Below are 12,533 nucleotides of genomic sequence, written 5' to 3' on the forward strand. Positions count from 1 at the left end.
ATGGATTCTTATGCACTTAATGAGAATGTTTCCAGTTTGCCAAATATCCATAAAATCGGGGGAAAACACTTTAAAAGCACATAGACTCTTTTTAGAACAAAGTTTGCCGTTGGGCCCCCCCAGGCCTCCCTCAGACCCAGCTTGCTTGCTATTTCTCCCCTTCCCAAGATCATCAGTTTCCCACCCCAAGTTCAGGACCAAATCTGAAAACTGTCAAAACAACCAAACACGTTTACCTTCACCAATGACCTGACCCCTGTTCAGATCCTTCCTTCTCTTTTTTTTGCTTCTTTTGCCTCTTCCTTTTCTTGCCCCAGCACCAGTCTCTGCTAAAGCACCTTTCCAGAGCTCATCTGCTGTCACTGTAAGGAAACGGGGTTTTGAAAAACTCTGTAGTTGTAAAGCAAAGATCTACACTCTCCTAAGAATAAGAAAGGCCACAAAGCCCAGCTTCATCCATGTCACTGAGGTAATGAAAATAAAATAAAATCATACAGTGAACATAAAACATGATTACATTTGGAAAACACAAGAGGAGACAATTCCACTTTGTTTCCACAAAAGATGGCTAACATTAAATCCCAGTAAGTCCCTGACCAGTAAGTAGACTTGCTTCCCTGATGTCTGCCAATCACAACTCAGGTCTCAGTAGTGACGTCTCTTGAACTTCTCCAAATGATATGTCCTAGCAAAGGCCCAGCTAAAAACAGTAAGGGCCTTCTTGGTGTGACTCTAAATCAGCAGGGTATCTGGGGCACAATTCAATACTTCTAGGCCTTGGGTGCCCCAAATGAGGGGCTCAGATAAACTAGTGCTCTCCAAATACAGCTGTAGCACATGAGATAATTCTAGTTGCATTTTTAGTTGAATAATCACTAAAATGTTAATTCGTTTATGACAGAAGAAAAATTAAGATAGGAAAGCACCCCTACTTTCCTGTTGCAGGAAGTGGAAGTGTGTGCCAGTCTACCTACATTTAGTGAAGAAGCTGTAGGGTCTGTACTGCTGGCCTGACCGGCTGGTGGGAGGAGAGATACAGCACTGTGTCTGTAGCGCATGACTCAAGCTGGTGAAGTGTCGGCTGTCTCTGGTTCCCTGCAGTGACAAAGGGCCTACAGAGAGATGAAACAAAACCAAGTTAGATGCTCCCTGGCTGTGGAGCTGCCAGCACCAAATAACTGTGACTTGATGAAAATAAGTCTCTAAAAATTCTAATCTTTTAAGAATCATATTTTGAGGACAATTGTTATTTAAAAAATAAAACCAAACTTTTAGGAATGAAAGCCACCTAAATGCCCTTCCTAGAGAGGTCATGGTTCATTTCCACAGTGGATGTCCCAGTCTCAAGAAAGCTCTGTACAGCCAGGGTTTCTGCCCTGCATTATCCAGCCCAAGCTCCTGGGCTGCTCTGGGCAAATGGCGCCCTCTGCTGTATGCAGCTGGGCAGTGGACAGATGAGGAAAGACCTTCAAGTGAAACTCTTCAGAAGAACAAGACTCAATGTGTAGAGGGTACCCTGCCCTTTATGTTCAAAACACAAGGAAGCAGGGAAGGCATGCTGTAGACAGCTCCAGAAGATCAGGCAAGAGACTGAGGAGCGGCTGCCTCTGTGGAAGAAAACAGGGGCACTTAAGGTTGGATGTGAAAGACCCGCATTTTTGTATTTTGAGGGATTTTTTTTTTTTTTAACCACATGCATCTATTACTTGAGAAAAGGTTTTAGAACAGCCATGTCTGAGAGGAAGCCATCTGACCAGTCCCAGGGATGGCGGTTTCACGTGAGGAAGAAGGCAGAGGTGACAGGAACAGGTGGTGATGAAGGAGTGGGACAGTGCTGGCAAGATCAGTGCATGCACAGATTCTTGAGCTCTGTGCTTCACTAGAGAAGTGACAGGATCCAAACAGCCCTGGAGGGAAAGTGGCCTTTAGGGTATTGGCTTGATAAACACAAAACAAAAACCTGACAACAGCTGTTTTCAAGTCTGAGTGAAGCCATGCAGAGGACAGTAACTGCAGATTCATCAGCAGCATCAACCATGACTCACAGGACCAGAGAAAGAAAGCGGGTAAGGACAGGGAGAGTGACATCTAAGGGTGGTAGGAAGCCATCGAAATAGTTCCACTGAATACAGAGACCCAAACACAAAGGGATAATCTTTGATTACTGGACAGCACTTAATACGACCATTTTGTTTCAAATGTAGGCCTATGAGATACATTTGCCAATGCCACAAGGAACTGGATGACTGGATGAGATTTCAACACTAATTTCGATTCCAGATGATTTGCTCACCTGTGGGGAGGGAGATCGCACCTAGCACACAGATGTCCTCTAGACCTGTAGCCCACCTGATGAACTACCAAATAAAATGTAGCCAGAAAACATTGGGTCTTCATTTTTTTTGAAGTTGTTGATGGATCTTTATTTATTTATATGTGGTGCTGAGGATCAAACCTAGTGCCTCACATGCTAGGCAGGCACTCTGCTACTGAGCTACAACCCCAGCCCTGGGTCTTCATTGTTTAACAAACCAGAACTTTATCATTACAAATCTCATTCTGCTATACACAGCCTTTCTTGTAAACACCTTCATCTTCAACACATATCTAATATTAAAACATTTCATCTTGCTCTGTTCAGCATTATAATCTTTAATGTAGTTCAAGAAGTGTAAAAATTATTAACAGATTTTTTGGAAAGACTGAAATATCACTCATAGCTAATAATGTACCCAGCCTAAAAGAAACCAACTGTCAAAAATAAAAAGAAATCAACTTTAGAATTTAGAAATAGCCACTTGTTTTTTGTTTGTTTGTTTTAATGGGAGGCAGGGAAGAACTGGGGATTGAACCCAGGGCTTTGTACACATTAGAAATAGTCACTTTTTCTGGGTGCATGGCACATGGCTGTAATCCCAGTGACTCAGGAGACTGAGGCAAAGGATTGCAAGTTCGAAGCCAGCCTTAGCAACTTAGCAAGAACCTGTTTCAAAATAAAACATAGGTCTGGGATATACCTCAGTTGGTAGAGTGCTTGCCTTGCATGCACAAGGCCCTGGATTCAATCCCCAGCACCATCAAAAAAATAAACAAAGAAAAAATATATCAAAAGGGCTGGTTATGTAGCTTAGTGATAGGGTGCCCCTCAGTTCAATCCTCAGTACCACCAAAACAACAGTCAATTTTCATGCACACTTGTATAAACGGTTTTGCTTACATTGTGTCACGATTTTTTTTTTAATATTTTATTTACATTTTAGTTTTCGGCAGACACAACATCTTTGTTTGTATGTGGTGCTGAGGATTGAACCCGGGCCGCACCCATGCCAGGGGAGTGTGCTACTGCTTGAGCCACATCCCCAGCCCCGTGTTATGATTTTTTAAAGAAGAAAGTTCAGTAGTTCAGGCTGAGTCACGTTCTGAAGCTCACTTACAGATCACAATCCACCTCACTTATCAACTCTGTTCTGATCCTTTGAGTTCTTATTAAGTTTAGGTCATGAGACCCCAGACTCAGGAAGCAACAACCCTGCAGCCTAAAGTGGGATAGGCCACAACCCCTCAGGTGGGGACGGAGAGGCCCCCAGGGTTCTACCTCAGCACACATCACGTTCTACACCAAGAACTCCTTCCTTCTCACTTGGGTCTCTTCTAGGAAAACTGGTTGGTGAGAGATTTTAGAAAATTTATTACTATGTTTCTGACTAATTTGTTGCAGCATTTAGAAAAATAGAGTGATAAGGAAAGCAATCAACTTCTTAAAAGTCAGGCAATTATGAATTTCAGGAAAAAATGTAACAGTAGAATACTACCTAGCTCCACTCTGAATGTGCACATAATTTAATAACAAAAACAATGCCCAGAGATTCAGTCCAAACTCGGCTTCTACCTATACTGGAAGAAAGTAAGGGTAAGGATAGACTGTTACATCTCCAATTAGCATAACAATGTTGTTTAAAGAAGACTGAGTGTATTTAGAAATATAACCAGAGGAAGGTGAAAGAATTAGTGTTCCTAGATGATGGGAAGGAGCAGAAAAGGACTAGGAATGAAAGCTCTGAGCCTTTTACGACCTTTTGGAAACTCAATTTTTTTTTTTTTTTTTTTTTTTTTACTTCCGGTGTGGAGCTGGGGATTCAATTTCGGGCCTTGGGCACCCTAGGCAAGGCTCAACCTCTGAGCCGCACCCCCAGCCTGAAAGTTAATATTTTAATGAATAGCACAGCAACCTGCAGTGAGGACAGCTATCCCTATCAGGCCCTACACCGGCTCAGGTCAGGGCAGTGCCTGGCACATGTTAAGGGGTAAATAAACTGTTTATAAATCAGTGAGTGAATCAACCAAGCAACAAATCAAACTGGTTGATTCACAGTGGGTGTGACAGGTCGTAGGAAATCTGCCATTAGGGAGAAAGCCCTGTCAGCTGGACTTCTCCCAGGATCTCCAAGGCATCTCACAGGTGGGTCTACAAGAGGAAAAGGCAGGAGACCCACAGGGAAGCCCAGCACTCAGGAGTCCCAGAAGCTCAAGGTGAAAGGGCCAGGCTTCCTTGCACAGCAAGGTTGGCCTGGACTTCCCAGAAGGCAGCTGAACAGAGGCCCTGCACTATGTCAAGGAAGTCTGTGTCCACAGGAGGGGGCATCACAACAGCCAGAAAGCTCTGGGACCAGCCCTGCTTCACTGGCTGTGTGATTTCTTTCATTCTTTTTTGGGGGAAGGTACTGGGCATTGAATTCAGGGGTATTTAACCACTGAGCCCCATCCCTAGTCCTTTTTATTTTTATTTTAAGACAGAGCTGGCCTTGAACTTGCAACCTCCTGCCTCAGCCTCCGAAGTCACTGGGATTACAAGTGTGCACTACTGTGCCTGGCCTGGCTGCATGATCTTGAACAAGTCACTTGGCTTCTCAGAGATTCACCTTATCATCTCTAAAATGCGAATAAGCTCATGAAAGCCAGTGTGAGGGCTGAACAAGGTGATATGTTTCAAGCCTAGTGCACAATACCTACTCAAAAATGGCAACCATTATTTTTTAAAGCCTTGAACTACAACAATTGCACTCATAAAAAATTTGAAAAATACTCAAGACGGTACAATACCATCATCAAGGACATGCCTTGTCCATTCACATTTTCAAATCTACAGAAACTCTTATTAAATCTTATGAGAACAGATACTTCCCAAATGAATCTCACCATTGCTGAGAGTGGTCTTCAGCGCCAAAACAGAAGCTGTTGGAAAGGTGTTCAGGGAAAGCTGCCAGCACCAGAAATGACCTGTCAATTAAAAATAAGTAAATAAATATTTTTTGGTTCCAGTGCTGGGGTTGAACCCAGGGCCCGGAGCCTGCAGGCACGTGCTTCACCACTGAGCCACATCCCCTCTTCGTTTTTTGAGAAAGGGTCTCCCTAAGTTGCCCAGACTGGTTTCCAACTTGCAATTCTCCTGTCTCAGGCTCCCAAGTTGCTGGGATTACAGATGAAGGCCTCTGCACTCAGCAAAAAGTGGAGTTGTTTTATGGTGTGGGCAATAGAACCCAGAGCCTCACATATGCTGGGCAAGTGCTTTACCACTTAGCTATGTCCACAGGCCTCCAACAAGAATAAATAAATTTTAAAGATACATTCCTACATGAAGAGGGACATTTAAAATAATAAGGTGAGCCACCTACTGTGGCACAAACCCGCAACCACAGATACCGAGGAGGCTAAGGCAGGGGAAGTGCAAATTCAGGTCTGGAGATATAAAGGGTTGAGGATGTGGCTCTGTAAAGCACAATAGGGTGCAATGCCCAGTACCCCAAAAATAAATAAAACAGTAACATTCACAGAATAATACCATCCACAGAATTAAAGAACTAAGAGAAGTGGATGAGTGATTTCCAGGCTTAGTGACCACTGGCCAGGTAGCTGCCATCATGCTGCACCTTCTCTTCACCCTCCCATCAACCAGGCTTCATGCTTGGCAGTCACCTTAAAAATCCCTCTGCCGTGGGCCACACCTCTGCTGTGGTCCTGTTGCCACTTCTTTGTTCAGGCCTTAGCATCACTCAGACACAGGTTCAAGGTTTTTTAATGGGTCTCCCACCTCTCCCCTTGTATTTACCACCTTTCTACAGTAAGAGGCTTCATCAATTAACAGCCCTGACATGTCCTTCCCTGGCTTCCTGCTGCCAAGTTACAAATTCTGGGCACAGCCTACAGGACTGCCACATGGCCCCAGGCTTCCACACCAGCCTCCTGCTGCCCCTGCCCCACCCTCCCCATAGCCATCCAAACACACAGTTAGTCTTGAATTCGCTCTCATACACTTTTGTATATGAGATCCTGGATCCACCAGATCCTGGATGCTCAGCAGCTCTTGTGAAACCTCCACCCTCTGGAGCCCCCACAGCACCAGGCTGACTATACCTCCCTGTGCAACCCTTCATACAGTGTGGTTCTCCAGAACACACTTAGACAGCATTTGTGGGCAACTGGTTTTTGGCAGAGGGACCATGACCATTCAATAGGGGAAAAGGAATGTGTTCAATAAATGGTGTTGGAATAACAGGGTGTCAACCCATAGAAGAATGAAGTTGGGGGGCTGGGGAGATAGCTCAGTGGTAAAGTGCCTGCCTAGCACACATGAGGTCCTGAGTTCAATCCCCATCACCACATAAAAAAAAAAAAAAATAAACAACAACAATAAAAAAGATATTTAAAAGAATACAACTTAATTATTTGGGGCTGGGGATGTGGCTCAGGCATTAGCGCGCTCGCCTGGCATGCGAGCGGCCCGGGTTCGATCCTCAGCACCACATACCAACAAAGATGTTGTGTCTGCCGAGAACTAAAAAATAAATATAAAAAATTCTCTCTCTCTCTCTCTTTTTAAAAAAAAAAAAAAAAAAAAAGAAGAATGAAGTTGGAGCCCTACCTCACACCTTATGTACAACTTAATTCAAAATGGACTAAAGACCTGAAGGTAAGAGCTACAACTATAAAACTCCTAGAAGAAAAACAGAGGTAAATTATCATGACCTCGGGTCTAGCAATGTTTCTTAAACATAACTCCAAAAGTACAAGTGATAAAAAGAAAAAAAAAGAAAAAACCCATAAACCAGACTTCACCAAAATTTAAAACCTGTGTTTCGGGGATGGGGATAAAGCTCAGCTCAGCGGTAGAAGAACCAGCATGCCTGGGTTCAGGCTCTAGCACTACAAAAACAAATAAACAAAAACCTTGTATGCCTCAAAAAAACACTATCAAGCCAGGCTTCGTGGTGCATGCCTATATTCCCAGCAGCTCTAGGGGCTGAGGCAGGAGGATTGTTGAGTTCAAAGCCAGCCTTAGAAAACCCCTAAGCAACTCAGTGAGACCCTGTCTCTAAAAATATATATATAAAGAAGGGTTGAAAATGTGTCTCAGTGATTAGGCACCCCTGGGTTCAACCCTCAGTACAAAAAAAAAAAAAAAAAACCAAAAAACAAAAAACCCACAAACTATTAAGAAAGTTAAAAAACAACATATGGAATAAAATTCTGCAAATCATACATCTGATTAGACATCTTTAGAACTCCTTACAATTCAATAATAAAATGAAAACCCAATTTTAAAAGAGCCAAAACACTTGAACAGACATTTCTCAAAAAAACATGTAAAAATGGCTAATAAGCACATGAAAATACATTCATTATCCATCAGGGAAATGCAAATCAAAATTTCAAATTAATACCATTTCATACTCACTAGGATGGCTATAATCAAAAGAACAGATAATAAGAAATGTTGCTAAAGAAAAATCAAAACCCTCACTGTACCCTCAGGTACTTTGAAAACATTCTGGCCATCCCTCAAGTGTGGAATTACCATTTTATCCAGCAACTCCATTCCCAGGCACATACTCAAGAGAAAAGAAAATAGACACACAATGTAAAAACATGGCATGCTGATGTTTACAGCAACATTAGGCATAATAGCCAAAAGATGGAAAACAACCCAAGTGTCCCTCAACTGATGAGCAGATAAAGTGTGGTGATGGACACGTTACAATTCAGCCCTAAGAAATTCAGGATGATACATGTTACAATGTGGATGAATCTTGATGACCTTGCACTAAATAAGCCAGCCATGTATGTGGTTCTACTTACATGAAATGTCTAGAACAGGAGAGCTAAGAAGAGTGGAAAATAGATCAGTGGTGGCTACAGCTAAAAAGCTTCCTTCTTGGAGTGATAAAAATGTTCTAATTAGATTATAATGATAAATGCACAGGTTTGTGCAAATATTGTGCACTTCAAATAGATGAACTGTATGGTATGTGAATTATAGTTCAAGAAAGCTGAAAAAAAAAACCAAAAAAAAAATAGTTATACACAAGAAGACAAAAAAGGGGGGGACAGGGAAACACACTTTGGTGTCAGGAATTTTGGGTGCAAAAACCTATGTCCCTTGCTCAATCTATGTGGCTCCCTCCACCACCTGTATAAAGAGTATAATAACAGAACCTACTCCATAAAGGGACTGGGAAGGCAGTGAGGGAAAACGCATGAACAGAGGAAGACAGTGGCTGGCACACAGTTTAGACTCATGAAGGAAGACAGCCTTGAAATACTAGGAGATGGGGAAAGAAAAATAAAAGGGAAGAGACAATCATAAAGACAAAAGAAAAGAATATTAAGGTCAGATTTTCTGCCAAGATTGCTGGTGAAATTTTTTGCTACAAAATGAGTTACCAAAAAAAAAAAAAAAAGGACTTTGAGGGTTTTAGGGGGCTTTGAGTTCCACAATTGGAAATGCTGAACTGTGGACTTAACAACAAAATAGGGCAGAGAAGGCAGGCGGCGGCCACGCAGCGGCCCTGGAGCCAACCTTAGGCAACACAGCAGCAGGGCGCCTTCCTAGGGTGCACACAACCCACCAGGGCCCCGGGGGACAGGAAAGGCGACACTGAGGGCTGACGTCCGAGTCATCCGTCTCTGCACGGAGGCCACCGGCCAGCTGGAATTCAGCTGACGGAGGCCAGTGCTCTCCGACTCCACCTGGACAACCACCATCACCTTCAGAGCCCCGCGGGCGCCTCTCAGCCCCGAACCCGGTGGGCATCACCATGTGACCCGGGGGGTCGCGCCTGCCCGCCGGGAAAGCAAGGCTCGCCAGTTCCCTCCTCTTCACCAAAACGAACCGTGAAGAACCGACTACACTTCACGTCACTTTACAGCCAAGCGCCCCAACGCCAGAGAGGCAGGGAACGCGCGCAAGGTCACCCAGCGGTCCCGGGCTGGATGGGAGAGCCGCGGGACGCTGCTCACTTCCCTCCGCCCGGACTCCCTCAAGCCCTGGCGACCCCCGGCTCCCGCGCCCCCTCCCCGCGCTCACCGGTCGACACACCGCACACCGCAGGAAAGCGGCCCTCAGCGCGCACCGCCGCCGCCATGCTGAAGCGCGAGCCCCGCCTCCTCCCTCCGGGGCAGCCGGTCCTTCGCCTGCCACGAGGCTCCTCGTCAAACGGCGGGCCCCAGCCCTCGGCTGGAGGTGCGAGACCCGAGGACCACGCCGTAGCGCATATCGTGTTGGAAGAATTATCCGGATGGGCCACAGGGTAGGTTGGATCAGGCGTAGCCGCGGACAGCTCCGCGGGGTCCTCGCGCTAGGGCCCGGGGGCGGGGCTGGGGCGGGGCCAGCCCCGGGCGCGGGTCTGCGAGTTGGAGGCGGCCGCTTGTGAGCGCCTGGGAGGTCGGGCTGGCGCAGGGAGCTCTCCAAGCTATCCAGGCCCGGGACCCACGAAGTGTAGGGAGGATCCACAGGGTGGATAAGACAGGGTGGAGAGATTGAAACCCGCTCCAGGAAAGCCCTGGAGTTTTGCAGATGAAGTACTTTCTCCAGTTTCACAGGCATTTCTGCATTTATTCTGATTCCAACGTGTGGTCGTCACACACGCGTATCCCAGGGTTTTCCCGTTCATCTCAGGCTCCGCTTTATGCAGTCCATTCTTGCACAAATGATGCACAAACCTGCCACAAAGGACGGCAGGAATGTGTTGTGAGAAACGGACTCCTGCTCAGATAGTCTTTAGATCGATCGGATCAGGGTTAGAATGTTCAGATATACAGAAAAGTAGAAATCGTGGCAGAGCCGACCAAGACCGACATAGTTGGGTTGGGGTTGTGGCTCAGCGGTAGAGCACATGCAAGGCCCTGGGTTCGATCTTCAGCACCACGGAAAAATGAATAAATAAAACAAAGGTATTGTGCCCAACCACAACTAAAAAGTATATATTTAAAAGAAAAAAAGTGACACAGTTGTTGTGCACTGCTGACCTTTGTGGCTAAGTGAGACAAAAGCCAGTTCAGTATGGACAGCCCAGGTCAGATCGGTGGCAACTTTCTGGTCTGTGTTGTGGTCAAGCCTTCAAATGCTGTAAGGTCACTAGCAAGTTTGTTTTTTATTTTGGTTGGCATGTTGTTTATACCTAAATAATTATACTTTTGAAATAATTATACATTCACAGGAAGTTGCAAAATTAGTACAAAAAGATACCCATGCACCATTCACCCAGTTTCCCGAAATGGTAATATTTTACAGAACTATAATATGAAAACCAGCAAGTTGGCATTGATGTAACCCACTGAGTTTGTTCAGATTAATCAGTTTTGCATGGACTCATCTGTGAAAGTGTGTGTGTGGAGTTCTATGCAATTGTAGCAGAAGTAGACTTATGTAACCACCACCACCATCGATGTACAAAACTTCTATCTCCACAAAGATCCCTCCTTTCACCTGTAGAGACACTCATCCACCCTCCCAACATCTGGAAGATGGCAACCACCAATCTATTCTTCATATCTATAATTTTGTAAACTTGAGAACATTTAGTTATTACCATCCTACTCACAAAAGAAGAAATTCATGTGTTGATATAAGATGAATAAAATTTATTTATAGATACCATTCAAATGTAGAGAGAAGAAATTGAAATAAAATATGTATTTCATTAAAGTTTAAACTGAAACAAATACAAAAATAAAAAATAAAAAAAATAAATGGAGTCACATAGTGTGTGATGTTTTGAGTTGGCTTTTAGACTGTTGATGTCTATTCAAGTTGGTTTATAGTTTCTTACTTTTATTACTAAGTACTTATTATTACTGCCATTTTTTTTAACCATTTGCCCTTTCTAGCATATTTGGCTTGTTCCCAGTTTGGGGCTATTCCAACCAAAGCTATCATAAACACTCATGTACATATTTTAGACATTTAAACTTTAAAAATTGTAGCAAATACATGTAAACTTTACCATCTTAACCATTTTAAGTGTGCAGAACATTGGCATTAAATAAATTCATATTGTTGTGCTATCATAATCACCTTCTGTTCATAGTATTCATTTCCTCTGTGCTGGGTGTGGTGGCGCACACCTGTAATCCCAGCTGCTTAGGAAGCTAAGGCAGGAGCATCACAATTCAAGGCCAGCCTTAGCAGCTTAATGAGACCTCATCTTGAAATAAAAACAATAAAAAGAGCTAGTGATACGGCTCAGTGGTAGATCACCCCTGGATTCAATCCCTAGCACTGGGGGGAAAATTCTTTACATTTTGAAAAACTGAAATTGTACTTACCAAATGTTAACTCCCCCTCCCTGTCTCTCAGCCCTACCATTCCCCTTTATGTCTCAAGAAGTATGCCTACTCTGAGTACCTCATACAAGTAGAGTCACACAGTATTTCTCCTTTTTCTCGTTGATTTCACTTTAGTAGCATTTGGCAGAATCGACCTTTAGAGATCAATAACATTTGCATGCACATGCGTGTGCACACACATATAACTCCATATATATGTCATGTATACAGCTGTTGCCTATATATAACTCCATCCCTGTGGTGTTTATATAGTCACTTGTCAAGGGACAATTGGGTTATTTCCACCTTTTGTCTATTGTGAATAATGCTGCCATGAACATGGGTGTATGAGCATGTCTTTGAGTCCCTGCTTTCAATTCTCTGAAGTGTATACCAACCCCATACCTATTTCTGCATGGGCATAAGATTTCATTTCTCTGGAATATGCCAAGTTCTAAGATTCCTAGATGTATGGTCGGTATATGCTCTGTTTTTAAAGAAACTGCCAGCTGGGTGCCGTGACATCTGCCTGTTCTCCCAGTGGCTTGGGAGGCTGAGGCAGGACGATTATGAGTTCAAAGCCAGCTCAGCAACTTAGCAAGGCCCTGAGCAAATGGTGAGATCCTAGCTCTAAATAAAATATAAAAAAGGGCTGGGGATATGACTCAGTGGTTAAATACCCATGGGTTCAATCCCTGGTACCAAACAACAAACAAAAAAACTGCCAAACTGTTTATTCAAAGTGGTCTTAGCATTTTATATTCCCATCAGCAACGTGTAAGAGATAGATGCTCTCTGCATGCTCACTAGCATGTAGTATTATCACCATTTTAAAAGCTGTTCTAGCGGGTATATAGTGACATCTCCTTATGGCTTTAATTTATATTTCCCTAATAGTTAATAACACTGAACTCCTTCCGTGTGTGTGTGTT

The 12,533-nt window shown here is 43.9% G+C and overlaps 1 long non-coding RNA gene across 1 annotated transcript; it reads right to left on the minus strand.

The window, feature by feature from the left end:
* Positions 1-272: 272 nt before the first annotated feature.
* LOC144373440 (uncharacterized) lies at positions 273-9,514 on the minus strand. The gene is made up of 4 exons (XR_013433132.1): positions 9,362-9,514; positions 5,197-5,277; positions 975-1,112; positions 273-362 (listed from the first exon to the last, which is right to left on the minus strand). It is a non-coding gene; the product is annotated as an uncharacterized LOC144373440 (long non-coding RNA).
* Positions 9,515-12,533: the final 3,019 nt, after the last annotated feature.

The sequence above is a fragment of the Ictidomys tridecemlineatus genome, unplaced genomic scaffold (assembly GCF_052094955.1).
Source record: "Ictidomys tridecemlineatus isolate mIctTri1 unplaced genomic scaffold, mIctTri1.hap1 Scaffold_398, whole genome shotgun sequence".
In the NCBI taxonomy this organism is placed as follows: domain Eukaryota; kingdom Metazoa; phylum Chordata; class Mammalia; order Rodentia; family Sciuridae; genus Ictidomys; species Ictidomys tridecemlineatus.